The sequence below is a fragment of the Hetaerina americana genome, unplaced genomic scaffold, assembly GCF_022747635.1.
Source record: "Hetaerina americana unplaced genomic scaffold, ioHetAmer1.1.p SCAF_9, whole genome shotgun sequence".
Classification (NCBI taxonomy): Eukaryota; Metazoa; Arthropoda; class Insecta; order Odonata; family Calopterygidae; genus Hetaerina; species Hetaerina americana.
In genome coordinates, this window is record NW_027287538.1 from 27921055 (window position 1) to 27932121 (window position 11067).

The 11067-nt window shown below is 39.7% G+C and overlaps 1 non-coding gene across 1 annotated transcript; it reads left to right on the forward strand.

Annotated features, from left to right (window-relative positions):
- The first annotated feature begins 2801 nt into the window (after window positions 1-2801).
- TRNAR-ACG (transfer RNA arginine (anticodon ACG)) lies at window positions 2802-2874 on the forward strand. The gene has a single exon. It is a non-coding gene; the product is annotated as a tRNA-Arg (tRNA).
- Window positions 2875-11067: the final 8193 nt, after the last annotated feature.

Below are 11067 nucleotides of genomic sequence, written 5' to 3' on the forward strand. Positions count from 1 at the left end.
ATGAAAGAAAGAATAGCCGTGCAATCACCTTCGATAAAATCTGTAGGACAAAGAAAGATTATTTCATACACATGGTAGTAACTGCATTGGATAATTTTGTTCTGCGGTGGATCAAATAAGGAAATTTCAGATAAAAGATTTGACAATATTATCGAAACATTGAATGCATATCCATTGCCCAGGCATCCTTTCCTTCATTCGTCTACATAAGAGTACTAGTAGCGTTGTAAGAATGCCCGAACTACGTAACAGTCTAATTCACTTTTCACAGAGTATTTTTCAAGTAATAATTATTTTCTCCCTGAACGGTTTAGTAAATATTTTAGAGCTACGTAAATGTTTACATATACTTCCACGCATTTTCAATTTTACTTAGTTTTTGGAATATATGTTCGAGATTATCAAAAAGTAGAAATAAATCACATTTTTCGAATATTAATCTGAACGAATTATATAAAAGTCAATTTTTTGGGTTAATAAATGGCTTTTTTTTGAGCTAAGGAGTATACAGTGACATCTTACAACGGACGTTTAGAATATGGAAACCCAATGTTCTAATTTTAAGGCGTAAAGACTATACAGCTTTCTATTTACTTTTTGAGAACTAAAAAAGAAAGATATAGACGTGGCTATATTTTCTCAGAGATGAATAGGGACCCGAAGTAAAGTAGGTGGCTGGATTGTGTTTTGTTAGGAGTCACAAAATATTTATTTGGTAGTTGTGTGCATCCAAAAACCTACCTTAACCGATAGATTACCTAATAATAATACGTGTTAAATAAAATAAATGTTATAATATGCATATATAACATGGATATGCTATGAATATTTTAAAATGTCATGCGCCGAGGTATCGTTTTAAGTAATTATTTATAAAAATTGCAGAGATATCTGAATAAACTTTACTATTCATATTTACAGATTCTTATGAGCATAAAGTTGTAAATTAAAAAATTTAATCTTGATTTTCTTATTTCAGGCAGCCGTAACTCGCAGTATGATTAAGTTCCTTCGGTTGAAAAGGTTTCAGTGCCTGGTAAATCCGTTATGAAAGGATGCATGTGAATGAAAATGATAGCCTAACGTATGAAACAGTGGCGAGATGGATAATGCATTGTCAAACTTGCTATATGTTCCTCACAGACAATTCAAAAAGAATAAAACTATTACTCATATGCGATGCTACTGCAGTGAAGTTTGGATAAAAGAATTAGATAAAGTTCAGGGAAAATCCGCCAGATACCTCAAAAATTGTTACGATAAGAATAGGAATGCGACAGACCTTTAGGAGGAATTAGCCTTGGAGCCACTTGAGATGAGAAGAGAAGAAGCGAGACTTTGTCTTTTAGAAATGCTCAGAACAAACGAGTGTAAAAGTGATACAAACGGGTTTTTTATGAGCCCACACTATTTCGGTCGATCACACCATATAGATAAGATAAGGGAAATTGACTCCAGTAAAAAAAGAGATACAAATATTCATTCTTTCTCCGGAAAATCAGGAATCACAATAGTATGAAATTAAAGTCATTAAGTAAATAGTAAAGACATTCTATTTACATGTCAGAAAAAGATTAAACGCTGGTGGTGACCTAACACCTCCCGCCACACGCCCTTGCGGTTGCTTGCGGGGTATTATGTAGGAGTAGACATAGGCTTAATTTTCTTTAAGATCGAGTGCAACGTAGAGCCGCTAGATTTTTCAAAAGTTGTTATGAACAATGAAAAATGAGGATAGGAGCCTCTAGTTGACCGTAAGTTTAAATACATATTAACTTTACTACATAAAATTGAGGCAGGCGACTTATCTGAGGACGTTTATGGTATATTAGAGCCTCAAACTTACTATGGCAGATCGTTAATGTTATTTCAGGGAGATAGGTAGGACGTAAAGAATTAAAATGCTGTTTTTTCCTCGTACCATTAGACATCAAAATAGACATGACAGCAATCGCGCAGGAGATCGTTAGAATTGGCAGTTTATCTATTTTTCCCATATCCTAAATGTTATTTTTTGATTCAATAGACCCATATTTTTAACCGTTCTACATTAAAGATTTAAATATACCTATCCTGTTAATGAATATTTTTGTATGTAAGTACTCTCTTTCGTGTGATTTATATTTTTCGAGAGCATGATCAAACTAATATTTGGGTAGAGGTGACATAATCGAAATTTTGCATTCATGGCTGGTGACTTAACACCCCCCGTCAAACGCTCTTGCGGCGGCTTGCGGGGTATTGAGTTGCAAATGTATACAAATTTGCACGTTATTTGAGGTTTTTTACTGTTTTTTTTCATTTTTCCCAAATTCCAAAGAAACTGCGGGAGATGCCGCAACAGTAACTTTTAACGGAGTCATCCGCTAATGTGCATTTCAATGCAACAATTTCAGAGCGTAAAAATCATTCGCCTTGACTGGGACTCGAACCCAGATCCCTCAATATCCGGTCGAGTGCTTTAGCCACTTAAGCTACCGAGGCGTCCTCTTAAACTCTGAAATTTTGGGGCTTTTAAAGGAACTAGATGTTATGACGAAATACCGTACATACAATGTCACATGTATTCGTAGTCGTGCGCGAGGCGCCACTGTCCACGAGGTTAAAGCCAACTTTAAACACGTATGGTGTTTTCCCTTTGACAAATTCCAAAGAAACTGCGGGAGATGCCGCAACAGTAACTTTTAACGGAGTCATCCGCTAATGTGCATTTCAATGCAACAATTTCAGAGCGTAAAAATCATTCGCCTTGACTGGGACTCGAACCCAGATCCTTCATTTTTCCCTTTCACTTCTCTCAGGGCCCTGTGGCGCAACGGATAACGCGTCTGACTACGGATCAGAAGATTCCAGGTTCGAATCCTGGCAGGGTCGATTTTTTATTGGCTAAACCCGCTTGCATTTTTTGGCGTCGGGTTCACTGCTTCGATTCCCACCTATGTGGATTTTTCTCCGCCTAGGGCGTGTATGTAATTGTCTCCAGCGTCATGTCTAAGTGTTAAGGTGGTAGAAGGGACTATTAGTCTATATCTCGCCCAATTAAGTCAATAAATAAAATCCACCCTTATCACTTATCTATCCCACGTGGTGCTTGCACCTCCTGCAACATATCTATTTGATGGATCGCGGGGTATTTATTTAAATGTAGATGAATGCAGAGGACTTCATTTTATTAGTCCGGTTTTGCAAAAAAGAGCAACCAACCAAATGATCATGAATGAGACATTAACTACGGCAGTTCGTGTAGATTTGTTAAAGGGTAACTGCATATGCCAAAGGTGTCGGCATGATGTAATCCACGGCTACTGATTCTTTTTCAGAAGCAAAAATAGCACGACCTGTAATCGTGATCAAGGTTCAACTGACAATCAAAGTAATGTGGCTTTGAAATTTTACCAGCTAACTGACTTTCAAAATTCTTAATCGGCTTTCATTCCAATTTCTAGTTCTTTCCATGCACCTTTATTCATTTTCTACACTTATACGTTGAAAATCACAAGTGATAATGGAATGCGAAATTAAACCTGTTTTTGTATAGTAATCACAATCGGCTGCCTTCAGCTTTTTTGGGATAAGAAGTAACACTGATCTGACGTAATTTCCGGCCAATATCTTCCCTCGTCAATGCTTTGAACTACTCATATTCCATTAATTCTCTTCCTCCCAGGTTTTCCTAAAACCTGGGAGGAAAGGAAAGGAAAAGAAGGAAAGTAGTTCCTTGAGAATTTTATCTATCCCTAGGACTTAAATTGATTTCCACTCCAATTGCCCTGACTGTCTTAAAATTAACTAAATTTGGATCTAAGCTATACTCATATTCTATTACTTTACCTTAGCTTGCTGGTCTAATCCCTTTACCGTAAAATTTTAATTCCTGACTTATGTTTGATTTCTCGGATGTTTACTTAATACTTCCTGAAAACGCTTCTACCTTTCTGTACATTGCATCAATGTCATCCCTCCTTTACAGACCCTCAATACTTTCCCCTCGGCATAACTGGCTTAGGTGTCCCTACCAGGGAAAGATAACTTTGATACAGACAGCACAAGACCTTCCACCACGAACTTTACTACATAAAATTGAGGCAGGTGACTTATCTGAGGACGTTTATGGTATATTAGAGCCTCAAACTTACTATGGCAGATCGTTAATGTTGTTTCAGGGAGATAGGTAGGACGTAAAGAATTAAAATGCTGTTTTTCCACCATGACAATGCTGTTTTGTAGATGTAGTGTAAATGAAGTCCAATGGAAGGGTAGAAAAGGTTCCAAAAAATGTTTTTGGGCTCTTTTTAAATATCTAATAATTTGGTAGAAGACATTGTTGCTTTGACGCCTAGTTGATAAAAAATGAGATATCGTCTTGAAAATATCGACTGATTGAAACTTCGTATTGTTAATGAAAACTATAACTGTAGTAGGAACAATATTTTTACGTTACAGTTGTTAACCGTATAATTTATAAAATGTAACTAAAATTTCGTTTCTGCAACAATATCTGCTGCCCTTAGAGAAACGAAGCTTCAAAATGTCGACATTTTGAAGGCAAAAATTAATTTTTAAATTCAATTGCGTCATGATAGCAATTCCTTCTCTCCTAAGTTTAGATATTTAAAAAAGTCCAAAACAGTATTTAGAGAAGATCAAAGAGGCAAATTTTATAACCTCTACTCTGTCTTTTGGTCCCTAATTTTTTTCGCACATTGAACATATACATTGATATGCTCAAATGATAGATCTCTTGAATTAGTTGGAAGCGGAGCTCAGTGCTTATGTTCAGTGATTATGCTAATATCGTATTATTAACACTATCATAAAATGCTGGAAGATATCTCAAAAATAAGGCTGTAAAGAGGTCATGTGGAGAACCGATAGGTGTAGGCTTTGACTTTTAAGGGATCAGAAAAACTGCAAATGACTGCGCAAGGGGAAAATTGTAGCATTTGAAAATTTAAATAGCAAATTAATAAATAATAAGCCGCAGTATTTGTAGCAGGATATTATCATTGCTTAATCTTACCCTTATTAAAATATTTTCCTTTCACTGTAAACTCATCTTGAATGCATGGAGAAGTATTTTGCAATTGCAAACAGTAGTGCATGTAGCTGAAGTTAACACACCTCCTTTTCTTTAAGAATATTTTATTTTCATCTACATCTACATAACACCCCGCAAGCCGCCGCAAGGGCGGGTGGTGGGGGTGTTAGGTTATTTTTAGTATTAGTAACTGGTATTTAAGCACAACAAATTTGGTATTGTTTCCCTGATGTTACATATTTTTAATTACCTTCCTACCACTCTATAGAGATGGCTTGCAAGGTACCATGTAGATATAAGTGATAAACAGGAATCAAAAACATTTTGGATGAAGAATGGAGATGCGTTATAGCTTCAATCGGGAAATTAAAGAAAATATATTTGGCGCCATGGAATATATGAGTTTTGCACAGTGAACACATATATATTAAACCCTTCAGTGGCATACCAGAGTAACTAGTTGTCTTTGAATAAGAATCGCAAGCGGAACTCGTAAGTTACTCATTTTACATCCACATAAATAGCCCACGATCCATCAAAAAGGTGTGTGGCAAGGAGTGTAAGTGGCAGATGTAATGGGTATGGGAATAAGGGAAATAAGGGTGGTTTAAAGGGTTAGAAAAAGGGAAAAAAATCCAACAAAAATCAATGAAAATAAGTTATTCCGTTGGGTTGACCTGATTTCGTCGGATTCGCACGCGAAAATTTCTACCTTCACCCACCAATCAAGCAGATCTTCTGGTTGATTGCCCTATTCATCAATTAGTCAACGAAGGCATTCGCTTGAAAATTTGACCTTTAAGTTAGCCGAAGTCTGCTGGCCACTTCGAGTTCATCGAGGCCTTAAAATACACGACATGAGGCTTCGATCGAATGTGTCGTAAGACTTTTGGAGACCAATCGTCTCGAAAACGGTCAATATTTAAAGGACAGGTCGCAATTTGAGAAAACCATACTGCTTGAAATTCCACTCCAGGTTCACCGGGTATTAGGGGTTTAAGTTTTGACCCCTTAGCGGGAGTGAGTGATGAGGAGATGATTATCGAAGTTTGAACTTTCACTTCTAGTGGCTAACTTAGACATTAAGGGGAACTTTAGGAGGTTGAGAAGCTCTTTAATACCTCATCGATCGCTCCGTCAGCAGGAATGTTTATTTCATGATCGAATTTCCTCCCTATGCTTTACTAATGATACCGTAGACCAAGGATGGACAAACAAGGATGGATGAACAAGGATGGAGGTTACAAACACTTTTAAGAGTGGAATATTGTAGGAGTTGCCGAGATGCCAAGAAAGTTTCTCCGCACCATTCAAAGTTTGAAAGTCAAGCGGAAGCTGCACTCAAATAGGAACGCCTGACGCTTTCCGAATGCACTCTACTGGAAGATGCAGCAAGGTTGAATTTGGTGTGACGTTCTTTTGAAAATACTATTTATTATCTAATGTAAAACTTACTATGATGAGCAATGATAAACTGTTTTGATATCCCAAGGTAATTTTCATGGCGACTACTGCTCCTTATACTCAATATTTTACTAATTGGAAACCTACTGGTTTACAATACATTCAGGCCATGTAATATACATACATATATATATATATATATATATATATATATATATATATATATATATAGCATTAGTTCGTAATGAAAAAATGTGTGATGTTCATTTAAAAAATCTTTTCTAGGATATTTCTCACATGTTAAATAATATGTGATAAATGATCATATAAATAATTTCATCACATACTGAAGGCTAAATAGCAGATGGCACGAAACGAAAATAGGATCTAGATGAAAAATCGACCAAGTTTGTTTGATAGGTGAGGATAGAGCTCACGTCTCATGACGTATAGGGATTAGCTCAATACGGTGTGTGAAATTCGCATATTAATAGGGTGATAACGGAGGACAATTCCTGTCCCTTTGCTGCATGTGGTTTCCCAGGAAGATCTCTGATGCCCGGAAAACCGCACAGCGCGGATGAAGCTGGGGGTGAATATTATCGAGAAGCAACACTCGGATTTAGATAGCGGGCACCCCAGTTAGTACCCAAAAGCCCTATTACTAGGCTGCTACGGCACAAAAGTAATTATCATGCTAAATAATTAAACATAAGACTACGTTAAAAATTGTTAATGGAGCAATGGGTCTGCACATTTTGACAAAGTAAAATGCTTAGAGAATCGACGTATAACATTTTCATCTCCCAGGTAGTCGATAATTTAACTATACTCTTTTTTTTGCTATCGAAGAAAATGTATCCTTAATATTCATATTTATTAATAAATTAACTAATGGCATTGCTTATAAAATGCAGGAATGTTTTGTGAAATATCGTAAACAAAGAACTTGACATGCTGAAATATCCTCCGTAGACAGTTAGGTACCTCATTTTGATAAGCATGTATATTTTTGGAACAAAACTATTCTATATTAATGTGAACGATGTGATTAGGGTGATAAATACTTTTAAGAATGCAATGCACGAATGAAACTTTGCTTACCATTGACCACCGTGATTCAAAAGAACAAAAGCATTTCTTCAAGAAGATTTGAACACATTAAAAATGTAATCTTATGGCAGGAAACAAGTGATAAATCCATGTGAAACAGTCGTTGTGTATATTCATTCATCCAACAACTGTTTCAAGCGCAAATATACATTTTCACGATTTAACCTAAATTTCAAATAGCTGTAATCACCGATGTCGAAAAATGAAATTCATTAATGAACTTAATTAGTTGGGCAAAACAGTAGACAAACTGCTTAAAGTGGGACTCTTATATTAAAAATAAATATGTAACTAATTTCGTTACTCTTGGAGGAAATTTAGAAAATATTAATTCTCACTATAATCATATTTTGTGTCAGAAGATCACTTTGTTTCGTTTCCATTGAGTGAAATACAAGTGCATATAATTGACCTGCAAGAATATAATGTGCACCAATGAAGAAAGTGAAGAATTATAAAAATCTAAAGATGTAAATTACAAAATTAGATATGATTTCTTTACAGTACGTACTGATTATGGTAGAACGTTGATTATAGTAGAAAATTACTTATAATATAGTCGAAATAAATCGATGCTTTATTTCATTATAATAATAAAAAAATAAAATAGGTTTAAACAATTTTTTACAAAAGAACTTTCTTCAAGCTATTAATATCTAACTGTATCGCTACTTAAAAAAATAAAATCCCAAGGCATTCCGTTTTCTCATGTTCGCCGCCACACCTAGGGCCGGATAATGTCCATTATCGTGAATGGCATCCATATCACAAATTTTTACGCTCCCTCCGATGAGCGCGCGAGGGTAGAGCGCGAAACCTATTTTAATTAACTGCTCCTGCCCTACCTGTATTCCATCTCGGGGAAGGCCATATTGGGCGGAGATTTTAACTCCATCTACCGCCGAGAGGATAGTCCCTCGAACAGGGATAGGGTGATATACTATCCCAGTCGGGTACTCTCACTGATGCTCGACTCCATTGGAGCGATTTACGCAGTGCGTTCTTTCTGCGCCAGTCCCGAACCCTTCACGCGATCAGGGCTAAATTCTCGGACGCGGATTAACTACCTCTTCCTCTCGGCATCGCTAAAGAATGATGTCCAGACAGTGGATACCCTCCCGGTGTCCTCTGATCCCTGCGCGCTGATCATGAGAGTTACGTGCCCGGTCACAACCCCGGGCGCGCGCGCCCACCGCTGCGGCACCGTGTGGCGCATGGACCTCCGCGTGCTGGAGGACGCTACTCACCGCGACTCCATCCGCATCTGGTTGTGCAAACTGATCGCGGCACTCCGTCCCGGTTCAGACCTCGCTGTATGGTGAGACTATGTTTTCAAACCCAGATTTGTCACCAATATCAAAAGGCAAACTTTTGAGTGGCGTAGTGACAAAAATTACGCCATCTTCTTCTACCGCTGGGCACTGGAAGAGCTCCTGCGTAAGGATGTTGCGACGGAGGTTTTCCACGCCCAAGTGTCGTCCCTAAAATAATTATACTCGGCCACGAGATCCAAAAATAGGCTCCCCAAAAAGTGGCAAAAAGAACTGGACATGGATATAGGGGGCCCCCTTATGCTATCCGAGCTTCGGCACTGGATGAAATCCAACTCCGGCTCCACCACAGACAGTATATCTGTCTGTGGCGGAGCCGGAGTTGGATTGTCTCTGTCTGTCTGCCGCCGGCGACATCGACCGCCTTAGGGAAGCGGCCCGGCACTTTCAAAAACACCTTTAACAGGTATCCTCCGTGGAAGGAAGGAGACACACCCCCTCTCCTTATGCTGTCCTCAGTTCAAAAAGACGATTTAGGTCGAGACATAAGTTCAGGCGATCTGGACTGGGTCTCCTCCATGCTCCCTAAGGGCAGAGCACCCAGCTCGGACGGCCTACCCTTTGAATTTTATTTCGCGTACTGGGATGTTTTAAAGCCCATTTAACCCACCTTTCAAATTGCAATTTAACTAGCGACTCTCTGACTGCAAGTCAGTGGACCGCCGAGATAACCCTTATACCAAAGACGACGCGGCCCAAGTCGTTCAACGACTTGGGCCGGCCAATCGCCCTTTTAAACGCCGATTATAAAATACAGGCACTGTATTGGCACACGTCCTACGCTATAGAATGACGGCTGCTGCTGACATTGTCCTCTCTCTATCCCAGTCCGCCGAGTCGGAAACGCGAAACATCTTCGATGCCGCACTACTAATTCGCGACATTTATTTTTCCGCACCCTCGTATGGTGATCGTTTTTCATCACTGCTAGCTATTGATCTTGAGAAAGCATTTGATCTGGTCCAGATCGAATGGATCCTAACCGTGCTCAAGACGATGGTCGTCCCCGAGTACTTCATTTGTGCCGTTTCACCGATGTACACCGGAAAATCCTCTAGAATTAGGATAAAGAATGCCACCTCGCCGCCCGTTCCCGTCAGTAACTCCACTCGGCAGGGCTACCCGCTGTTAATGCTGCTGTTCCCCTTTACCTTAGATCCCCTACTCAGACGACTGCAGAGCAGAGGAATCGGGGTACGCCGTCTGCCTGGGCGTCGCATGCGCTGACGACATAACCCTCTTCATAGACGACCCGTCCCACATAGCTCTAGCCCACGACATCTTAACGTCATATGAGCAGGGTGGTCTCTTCCTCAATAACCAATAATCCAGGTTTCTACTACTGAAGGGCAACCGGCCTTCGACCTACATCGGTTGGTTAGAAGCACCCTCTCTCAAAATCTAAGGGTTCTGGTGGGAGAAGGAGTTTCTCCCACGATTGAGCGAAACTGGGGAATTATAGACCACGTAAAATGGAGTGTGAGAAAAATTACACTCCCTTCCCTACCGATCGTGACCCGCGTCCGCTTCCTCAACCAGATTAACGTCCCGAGGCTATGGTACGTGGCCCATCTGTGGCCCTTACCCGCTAAATATTATGCATATTTTATTAGAGGGACCAACTAAATGATCTGGAACGGCTACGTGAAGGAAGTGCCCCGTAACCAGCTCTACTGCCCGTTTGAGCAGGGTGGTCTCAATTTAACAGATTCAGCTTTAAAGGCAAAGGTGGTCTATGCGAAGCTCAGCCTGCGCATCCTTGGGGGTGACGACGCGTAGCACAAGGCACTCCTCAAGGATACGTGGCAGGAATTTGCGCGCGACGAATGCCACCGGAGGGCATTTGAAGAAACGAAAAAGGTCGTTTCACTCCTCCGAGATGGAGAAGCAATTAGGGTCAACACCCTGTATGTAAGACCGCTTACCGAGCAGCGACAAAATACATCAAAAAGGACGTTTTCTTGGAAAAACTGGGCGACCAGCAGGGCGAACGATGAGGCACGAAGTCGAATGTTCAGCCTAATTGCGAACACGGTCATGACGAGGGAAGTGAGGCATCACCTACAGCTAGCCGATTCGCCCCTTTGTCCGTCATGCGGTCGAATAGACAACGTCGCGCATCTGATTCTTGGCTGCGACGATAAACTCAGAGAATGGGAAGCCCTGAAAAAGATCTATAAA